Below are 9,973 nucleotides of genomic sequence, written 5' to 3'. Positions count from 1 at the left end.
ATGAAATAAGCATGTTTAACATTACTCATACCTAATCTTAACCAGGGTCCACATGTAAGCAAAGTGTATTGTCTGAGTCCAAGTTGGGGCTCATTTTCATAGGTTTGACCTCAATACCTTCATCATTACTTCTAGATTATGAACTAGAGATCATAATCATTGCTTGACATATCCTACTTAAGTCTAATTTCGCTGCTTAACTCGTGACTAACACCCGGGGTGTTACATGTATGGTCAAAGGCCATTGCTAAGCCTGTTTGATGAATGTTAGGTGATACGTGTTTCATTGTGATATATACAGGCATGACTTGTTTTCTGGTTGCTTGGACACAGTTTGACCAACCATTAAATTTTGTATAATATCACCAGCTTGAAGTTGGTATAAATGAAAATAGCACTGAAATCAAAGCCTTTTAGAGAAGGTATTCAGAACAACAAAATGCAGCCTTGCAAGACCTGCAGTTGAGATCCAAAGATTGCACTTACAAGGTTTATATGATGACCTGCAGTTCAGATCCAAAGATTGCACTTACAAGGATAATATGATGGATAGCAAAATTTTTAGAAAATAACACTTCTGCAGCTGCAACCAAGAGGTCCTTTCACTAAAAGGTTAACTAACACATTATCGTCTTCTATTTCTCAATGTAATATGATTAGCTCCCGTAATTGGGTGACCATTTCTGGTATTACAGAAGGTCAAACTTGGTGTTATCGAGCTTATAGAGTGTGCAGGTTTAGAATGCAACCCGATGCTAATACTTATAAATGCAACAAACAAGGCTGTTCATTCGCTTAGGTTGTTTGGAGGTAAACTCATTTTACACATACATACACATGCGAGTATTAGACTATTAGTTATAAGATATTAATCTTGATCAACCATTTACTGTAATTAACAGGTACAAGGTACCATTCCTCGGTAAAACTTACAGACTTGAGTTTATGTTATTTGTAAACAGTGGAACAAAATTGATTAGAGAGACTTGAGTTTATGTTATTTGAAAACAATGGAACAAATTTGATTAGAGAAACTGCTGAAAACCTTCACAATCAGTACAGACCACCTCTATTCTTCTGCTACAAGCTCTCTTTTGGTGACAAGTTTTGCAGGATCTTTTCCTGCATTTAGACCATGTTATAAATTGGGATTTGTGTAGATTAAGAGGTCTATCATAAACTTTGATCATATGACCTCTTCCTCAATCTATAGCATAGTACTCCGTTGCTACCAGCTTTGATCTTTTCTAATCTATAGAAGTATAAACAACCAAAATGAGCTTTTAATGTATAGGAATCAAGCAGGCCTTGATGGAGTAACATGATTGATACAGAACTACTGCATATATAGGGTTGGTCAGGAAGGTATTGTGATACATGTGTATACATATCTGAAAGAGAGTTTTAGTTAAACTATGTTAATAACTTTCGCACCTGGTTTCCTGAACCATTGCTCTTGCTTTTTACTATAGATATCTGAAAGAGACGTTTAGTTAAGCTATATATAATAAACTTTCAAAAAACACTTCTTCACTTAGAATTCCAGATGATATTATCTGATTGAACGACATAGCAACACAAACAATGATGCATCTGGTACAAATGGCCTGGTCTATGTGTGCTATGGCGCGGCTGCCGCGCGTTTTTTTCTAGTATATCTTACCAATATAGGAATAAAACAATATGCCACAACACGGAATCACTGCCGGTTGTGCCGGAGTCAATGGTGAATGCTTGTCACTGCCAATTCATAAGCCTAGTGAAAGGATCAAGATGCCCAAGAGGGGGGGGGGTGAATTGTGCTAATTCTAAATTTCTTTGCAATAATTAAATCCAACGGTTAGCCAATTAACCCCTTATGCCTAGAAAGTATTTCTAGTGTTCTACCGCACAAAAAGTCTTGCAACATAAGTTCCAATCGTACTCTAGCATGGCAATTTTATGAATGTAAAGACAAGTATTGAATTGCTCAAAGTAAATGCTCAAAGTAAATGCTCAAAGTAAAGAGAGAAGGAGGAACGCGGCGATGTTTTGCCGAGGTATCGGAGAGTCGCCACTCCCCACTAGTCCTCGTTGGAGCACCTACGTAAGGGTGTAGCTCCCCCTTGATCCGCGCAAGGATCAAGTGCTCTCTACGGGTTGATTTTTTGACACTCCGTCGCGGTGAATCACCCACAACCACTCACAACTTGAGTTGGGTCATCCACAAGCTCCACCGGATGATCACCAAGCTCCCAATCACCACCAAGCCATCTAGGTGATGGCGATCACCAAGAGTAACAAGCACGAACTCACACTTGACCACAACAAGCCTAATGAGAATGGTGGATGCACACTTTGCTACTCTTGATCTCACTAATGAGGGTTCTCTTTGGGATTCTCAAATCTCAATCACCTCACTAGGACCTTGCTCTTCTTGGCACTCTCAAAGGTGTTTCTTAGCAGTTGAAATAAGCAAAAGTACCCCCACACACAAATGGAGGAAGTATTTATAACATGGGCTAAAAAACAAACCGTTATGTGCATCTGCGGGGTGACCGGACGCTCCGGTCATGTTGACCGGACACGCCGGTCAGTTCACCCTGAATTCCAATGATCAAATGGTGACCGGATGCTGGATAGCGTCCGGTCATCACTGACCGGGCGTGTCCGGTTGTGATTTTCCCTCTCTGGAACCTTACTGGAGTCGACCGAACGCTGGCCCTCAGCGTCTGGTCACTTCACCTCTCAGCGTCCGGTCACTTCCAAATGACTTCACCTTGATCAAATGAACTGACCAGACTCTGCGCCAGCGTCCGGTCACACCAAAGCCAGCGTTCGGTCAGTATTTGACCCTCCATTCACTTCTAATTTTCGATCGTACGTGAATGAAGTTTGCTCCAATGGATCTAAGGGCTTTTTAGGAGCTACCTTGTGCTAGGTTTAGCAAGTGTGCACCACACCTAACCCACTAGACTCACCTAGGTCAAGCTACCCATCTATACCCCCTTAATAGTATAGCCAAAGGAAAACAAAGTCCTAAACTACTCTAAGTGTCTCTTCAACACCAAACGACACTTAGAATTAGTCCATTCTTAACCTTGTCATCCATCCTTTGAAAACCAAAATGATTTCCATCGTAGGGGCATGACCACCATGATAGCCCAATCGATCTCCATTACCATGACCTAACTTAATTGGCTCTACAAAACACACGTTAGTCATAGTAATCACATATTTTCATTAATCACCGAAACCCAACTAGGGGCCTAGATGCTTTCAATCTCCTCCTTTTTCGTGATTGATGACAATACTACCTCGAGTATGTGAAAGAGTTGAGGGTTTTTTAACATGCTTGGTTCATATAAGCTTTTGAAAATAAGAACAAAAGAGTTAGGCAAGCTTATATGACCCAAGCCAACATGATGTACTCAAAAGATATGAAAATAAGAATGAGTACAAGTAATAAAGCTCATTTGCATCGGAGTAAAACGCAGAAGCAAAGCAAATGAGCATAGCACAAGTGATATGACAAATAATTCAAAGTAGAGAGCACACATGTCATATATCACGGTCACATAGATATCACTATCACATAAATATAGTTTGATGCATAAAAGTAAACACACGAATGCATAATAGTGTATCACACATAAAACTCCAAATGTAATAGATAATCTAGGTAAACTAAGCTCCCCCTAGATATGTCGCTCCCCCTAAGACTAACATACTCGATCCCTCTCCCCCTTTGGTGTTAAACACCAAAACCTAAGGGTCAGTCGGTGGGGCTACACCAGATGAGTCAGGTGCTGAGGTATGAGGAGCAAGCTAGAACTGAGTGCCATCATCATCTGAACCTGATCTCTAAGCAGTCTGGCCCTCTATAGCTGGAAGTGACAATGAAGCAGTCTAGGTTGGATCAACAACTGGAGGTGCTATAGACTCTGTAGTATGACTAGAGCAGCTGGCTCTGATGATGCCACTGAGGAAGAGAGTGTCTCTGTAGTCCCGGTAATAGGTGCAACTATAGAAGGACCTAGGACATGCAAATATGGCGGAGTAGGTTACCCTGTCAACTCACTGGAAGTCGCTCCAAGACTCCTAGAGACTGAGGTATCTGGCACTAGTAGCGAGGAAGTCTGAGCTGGTGTGAAGCCCGTCTGAAGAGGTGTGAACTGTGGGGCTAACACTGGTGAGGCAAACCACTGGGACACCTGCTCTGTAGGTGAAGCAAACTATGCTAGTGGCTGTCCCTGACTCTAAAGCCCACTAGGCTGTAAAGTTGGAGTCATAGAAGTGGTGGCAGGCTGACCAAGCTGGGGTGAAGGCTATGGCGGTGGAATCCCAATAGCTGTCCTACATGCTACATAAATCCAAGGAGCTGCTACTGCATGAGGAGCTGTTGCTGATGCATGGCCTGCTGCTGCTGCTGCTGTATGGCCTACTGCTGCCGCTGAAACTCATCTGCCGAGTTTGAAACTATGCAAAAGTGGCAGCGGTCTCCTGAGCCTGGCGAGCCTGATCCTGTCTCATCCGCTCAAGTATAGCAAGTAGAGCGGGGTATGTCTACGGTGCAGGTGGAGCTGAACTGGAGCTACTAGCCTCATGGTCATATCGACGTGGAGGCATCTAAGGAATGTCCTGGTAGTCCTCATCTGAGCTGTCACTGGGGTCGCTCTCGACCATCCCCTCCCGCTGAGCATCAAGCTGCTCCTCCTCTATAGCTGCTATGCCCCTGTTAGTCTCATCCTGCTGAGCTACAGTCTCTAGCACCTCTGGACGTTGACTCAGCTGGCTGGGTATCCCCACTGCACTATGTTAGATCATCTGAGTCATGTTGTATGCAGGGAACTCTGTAGTAGCACCACTGTACTCTGCCAGCATCTTTGGAGGCCTCACAGTAACTACCCTATGGATCAAGAATGTAATCCAGTGAGCATACAACAGCTACCTATGACCCCTGAACCCCTCTGCAATAGTATCCTCCATCTCTGATAGAAGGAGATCCCAAATATCAAACACTGTCTAGTGTATCAGAGAGTTCAATAACCATAACTGTATGCAAGTCAAGCCCTCGCGATACCCCATCCTCGAAAGTAGTGTCCTCCTCATAATGGCATGAAGCACTCTAGCAGTGGGAATGAGATCACTAGGTGTCCTACTAGACCCCTCGCCGAATGGCTTTGTGAAGCAGTGGCGGACTAGATCTGTAGGAGGCACCATACCGCCATGAGGGCGTCTAGGGGGCGCTGCCTGTCCATAGCAAACCTCATGTAGCCTGAGTATCTCTCTGACCCTAGTGCTCATCAGCCTATAATCTCTGCCACTGAATGCAAAATGTATAAATCTGTGCTACGGGTCAATCCAAAGAGAAGCATAGAACTGACGAACCCAAGATGGAACATATAAGCCTATCCGTCCAAGTAAACCTGTTAGCCCTGATAGGTAAGATAGGTAGGGGTGAATGTGCTCTTCAGTTGCTGCTACAATGGTCTCAATGTTACACACCCTCTGAGATCTGAATACAGCCCCACTATTAAGATATGCATTATAAAAATCTTCCTACAGAGGTGTGTAGAAACCCTCTAAAGCACGCTCATCCCGCCTTGGTGGAAACCACTGCTCAAAGTCCACAAATCTAAGCTGCTGAACCTGCTTGGCCGTGGTGGCCCTCAAATCCAAGTAGGTCACTAGAGGTGGACCCTATGGTCTAGGCGGTGGACGTGAACCCTTCCACTGTGTCTCTGACCTCAGAGTGACTGGCACATGGGTACGACCAGAGCGGCGAAGCTATGGCTAAGGTGCCTGCTCTGTCTCCACTTCTTGCTCTCCCTCCTGAGTCTGCTCTGCTGGCTATGGCTCCTGCTATGACCTCCCCTAAGGCTGACTCTCATCCAAGACAACTCGCCATCCTGCAACCATGATAGTCCTAGCTGGACCACCATGACGGCGCTCAACCTGCTCAAGTGCGGCCCTCGTAGATGGAGAGAGTTGATCTGCGATCTGGACTCCACTCCTAGCACCTCCTACCTCTGCACGCTCTGCTGCTGCTGCAACTATGGCTGCTCTAGCTGTATCTGCATCTGGATACTTCTGCTTCTTTGTTGCAAGCTTCTTCGTCGCCTTGCCTTTTGGATCTACAAGCAAGCGAGGCGAGGGCCTCAGATCCTCATCACCGGGACCACCTCCAATATTCTTGACACGAGCCATCTGATGGATCTAAAAAGAACAACTGCCACTTGAAGGGTCGAGATGGCAGACTAGAGGGGGGTGAATAGTCCTTTCTAAAATTAATCGCGTCGGCTAACCGAAACAAGTGCAAAATTAGAACTATCGGTCTAGCCAAGACTACACCCCTCTATCTATGTTCTCTAGCACCTTCCAAAGATACTAATTAAGCAACAAAGATGTCGGGCTAGCTAGAGCTCACCTAACCAATTCTAGGAGCAAGGTCACATAAACCTATGCCACTAGTACTTTAAGCAACAAGGGAGCTCCTACACATGCTAGTAAGCAAAAGCACAAAGCCAACCAAGCTTACTAGCAATGCTCAATAACAAGGCAACCAATGTCAAATTAGAGAGCGCAAATACTTAGCTACACAAACTAAGCAAAGTGACTAACAAGGTTACACAAACCTAATTAGCCACGCAAGGGAGCTACTTCTATGCTACACAAGCAAGAAGATAACTAGTAAGCTACACAAGCTAACTAATTATAAGAGCAACTACACAAGCACAATGTATATGAAAGTAATTACAAGCTTGTGTAATGAGGATGCAAACCAACGGGAAGAACAAGGTTGACACAATGATTTTTCTCCCGAGGTTCACCAACATGCTAGTCCCCATTGTGTCGACCGCTCACTTGGTGGTTCGGTGGCTAATTGGCATCACCCGCCAAGCCCGCACGTCGGGCACCGCAAGAACCTACCCCGAAAGTGAGGGTAGCTCAATGACACGCTCAACTAGAGTTGCTCTTTGCGGCTCCCATGGGGCAAGCACAATGCCCCTCACAAAGCTCTTCTTCGGAGCACCGCACAAGCTTCTTGCGGGCTTCAATGAAGACCACCACCAAGTCGTCTAGGAGGTGGCAACCTCCAAGGGTAACAAGCACCACCGGCTTGTAACTTGATTACCTAGTGCCACTCGATACAACCTCATGATGCAATCGCACTAGAATTGCTCTCTCACACAATCAAATGATCACTATCAAGTATATGTGAGATGGAGGGCTCCCAAGCACTACTACACAAGCCACCAAGGCTCTAGTGTGCTCAGCTACCGGCTCAAGGCCGACCATGGCTTCTATTTATAACCCCATGAACAAATAGAGCCGTTACCCCTTCACTGGGCAAAAGTCAGGACGACCGGACACTCTGATCTGATCGACCGGATGCTGAACCCCGGCGTCTGGTCGTGCGATGCATGCCACGTGTCCCCTTCTTCAAACATTGTTCATCCGATCTCAATGGTCATCTGTTGACTGGACGCTACAGCAACAACTGACCGGACGCAGCAACCCCAGCATCCGGTCATTTCCAGTAAGGTACCAGACATGACCGGACGCGTTCGATCAATTGCGATCGGACGCAGCACTAGCGTCCGATCACTCTTTGGTCTTTCTGCTCTGCCTGCGTCACCACACGTCACCCTAACTAGACGCACATAGTCAGTGTTCAGTCACTTCCAGCGCCAGCGTCCAGTCGATGACCGATGCCTGCACGCTGTCTGCCATCACTGACCGGACGCTGGAACCCAGCGTTCGGTCACTGCATGATCAGAGTCTGATCCACTCTATGGGACCTCTCTTTTCTGTTTAGGGCGCCGGTGGCACCATCGAATTGTTCGCACTCTATGGGCGGACACTCCGCTGGTGGAGTTTCGAACCCTTCTCGCTTCTGTTCCATCGCCGAGTTGATCCACATCAACTCCAACTTCATCTCCTTTATAAATGTGCCAACACCACCAAGTGTACACCACCATGTGTATGTGTGTTAGCATTTTCACAATCACTTTCCAAAGGATTAGCCACTCAACTTGCCACGCCACTCAATCCTAGCGACGATGCAAAGTTAGATCACTCGAGTGGCACTAGATGTCTCATGTGCAATGAGCTCCATCATCATCACATGTGTGAGCTTTGCAACATCTCCAAGCCATTTTTACCTTCATGGCATATGTTGCTCACACACATGTACCTGTGGACTAATCACCTGTGTATCTCACATAAACACAATTAGTCCACCTAGGTTGTCACTCAATTACCAAAACCACACAACGACCTTTCACCGCTGATGAAGATTAACTGCCAACTGTCACTTTCGAGGCTTGGCCTCGATCTGTACTCACGAGCTTGGCCCCGAGTTGACTGACAACTGCAAATAGGACCACAATGGCACCGACTCGCTGCATGATAGAATAGAGGGTATACAAATAATTTTAATTATTCATCTAGAGATACGAAACCCTAGGAAAGCAAGCAATTAGATGTGAAATTAGAACCGAGGGCTTGCTACCTGACGAACGGGTGAAACGACAAGAAGAGAAACGGATTGGGGGACCACTGGGTCGATAACAGGTGATTAGGGTTCCGACAAAGTGCGGTGGCCGAGCAATGCAGGATTAGGGCCCAGGCGAGTAGGAAAGTGGCTCTATCGCTTGTGATGGCAGGGACTCCGGCTTGGATCGGATGGCGGCGCTGGTGCATGGAGGCAGCGCTGGTGAGGCGGCGCGGGCAGGGCACGACAGCACAGGTAGCGGCGGCATGGCTGTGGGCAGGGCACGATGGCACGGGCAGTGGTAGTGTGGCTACGAGCAGGGGAGGCATGGTGGCACATGGTGCGGAGGCATGAGCGGCGGCACGGGTGCGGCGCAGCGTGGGCAGCGGCGGCGGTGGCGCACGGCGCGGAGGCGTGGGCACGGCGCAACGTGGGTAGCGGCGGTTGAGGTGCACAACGCAGAGCTAGTGGTGGCATAGAGGATGGGCACGGCGGTGGCGAGGATGCGGAATAGAGATAGGTCAAAAACTACACGCGGAGATTTATAGTGGCCCCCACGAAGTAGAATAGGAAATGGAGAAGAGAGTTCAATTCTCGCACGATTTCTACTGACCGGACGCTCTAGTGGCAGCAACCAGACGCTGCCACCCAACGTCCAGTCAATTCCAGAAAGGTCCAAATCCCCTAGAATCACGACCGGACATGTCTGGTTAAAACCGACCGGATGCAGCCAGAGTCCGGTGCAAGCTGCCTTCATCATTTTCGATCGACTGGACGCTGGATCGCCATCTGACCGAACGCTGGGAGAACACTGTTTCAGCGTCCGGTCACTCCTTCTTAGCAGCAGTTCACCTCCTGTGAACTGACCGGATGCTGGACATCTGAGTCCGGTGCAGCGTCCGGTCACCCTTTTTCTAGCGAATCTTCAAAGTCCTTCGTGCTGCCTATTCTCAATCAAGTCCCAACTCCAATAAGATCCAAATAAACACCAATTGGGACTGATGTGAGTGACCTTTCTCAAACCCTCAAAATTTTCACAATATTTTGCCTTAGGCTATAATTCTTTTTAAGAAAATAGGCAATGAGAGGGCAATTGAAGATAAACGATAAAGCAACATTCATGCATATGCAATGCAATACTTGAAAATAAATCTAGTTGCTTGTCAAGTTTGATCCAAGGTTAAGCTTCTTCACATGCTTTATGGCGGTTATCTTAACCATGTTAGACAAGCCCTATATGCATTACCAAAAATTAAACATGTTGTATATTACAATGCAATACAAGGGACAACACAAGCTCATTTTTTAGTGAAGTTACTAAACTCAAGAACATTGAGCTCATTCCGCAATCAACAAAAAGTCGCCTCATCTAGCGGTTTAGGGAAGATATCCACCAATTGATCCTCGGTCCTTACACCTTCTAATGATATATCATTTTTAGCAGCATGATCTCTAAGAAAGTGATGACGGATATCTATGTGCTTGGTGCGAGAG

This window comes from Miscanthus floridulus, chromosome 5 (assembly GCF_019320115.1).
Source record: "Miscanthus floridulus cultivar M001 chromosome 5, ASM1932011v1, whole genome shotgun sequence".
Classification (NCBI taxonomy): Eukaryota; Viridiplantae; Streptophyta; class Magnoliopsida; order Poales; family Poaceae; genus Miscanthus; species Miscanthus floridulus.
The sequence above is the reverse complement of the archived record's forward strand: the minus strand, read 5'-3'. Positions refer to the sequence as shown.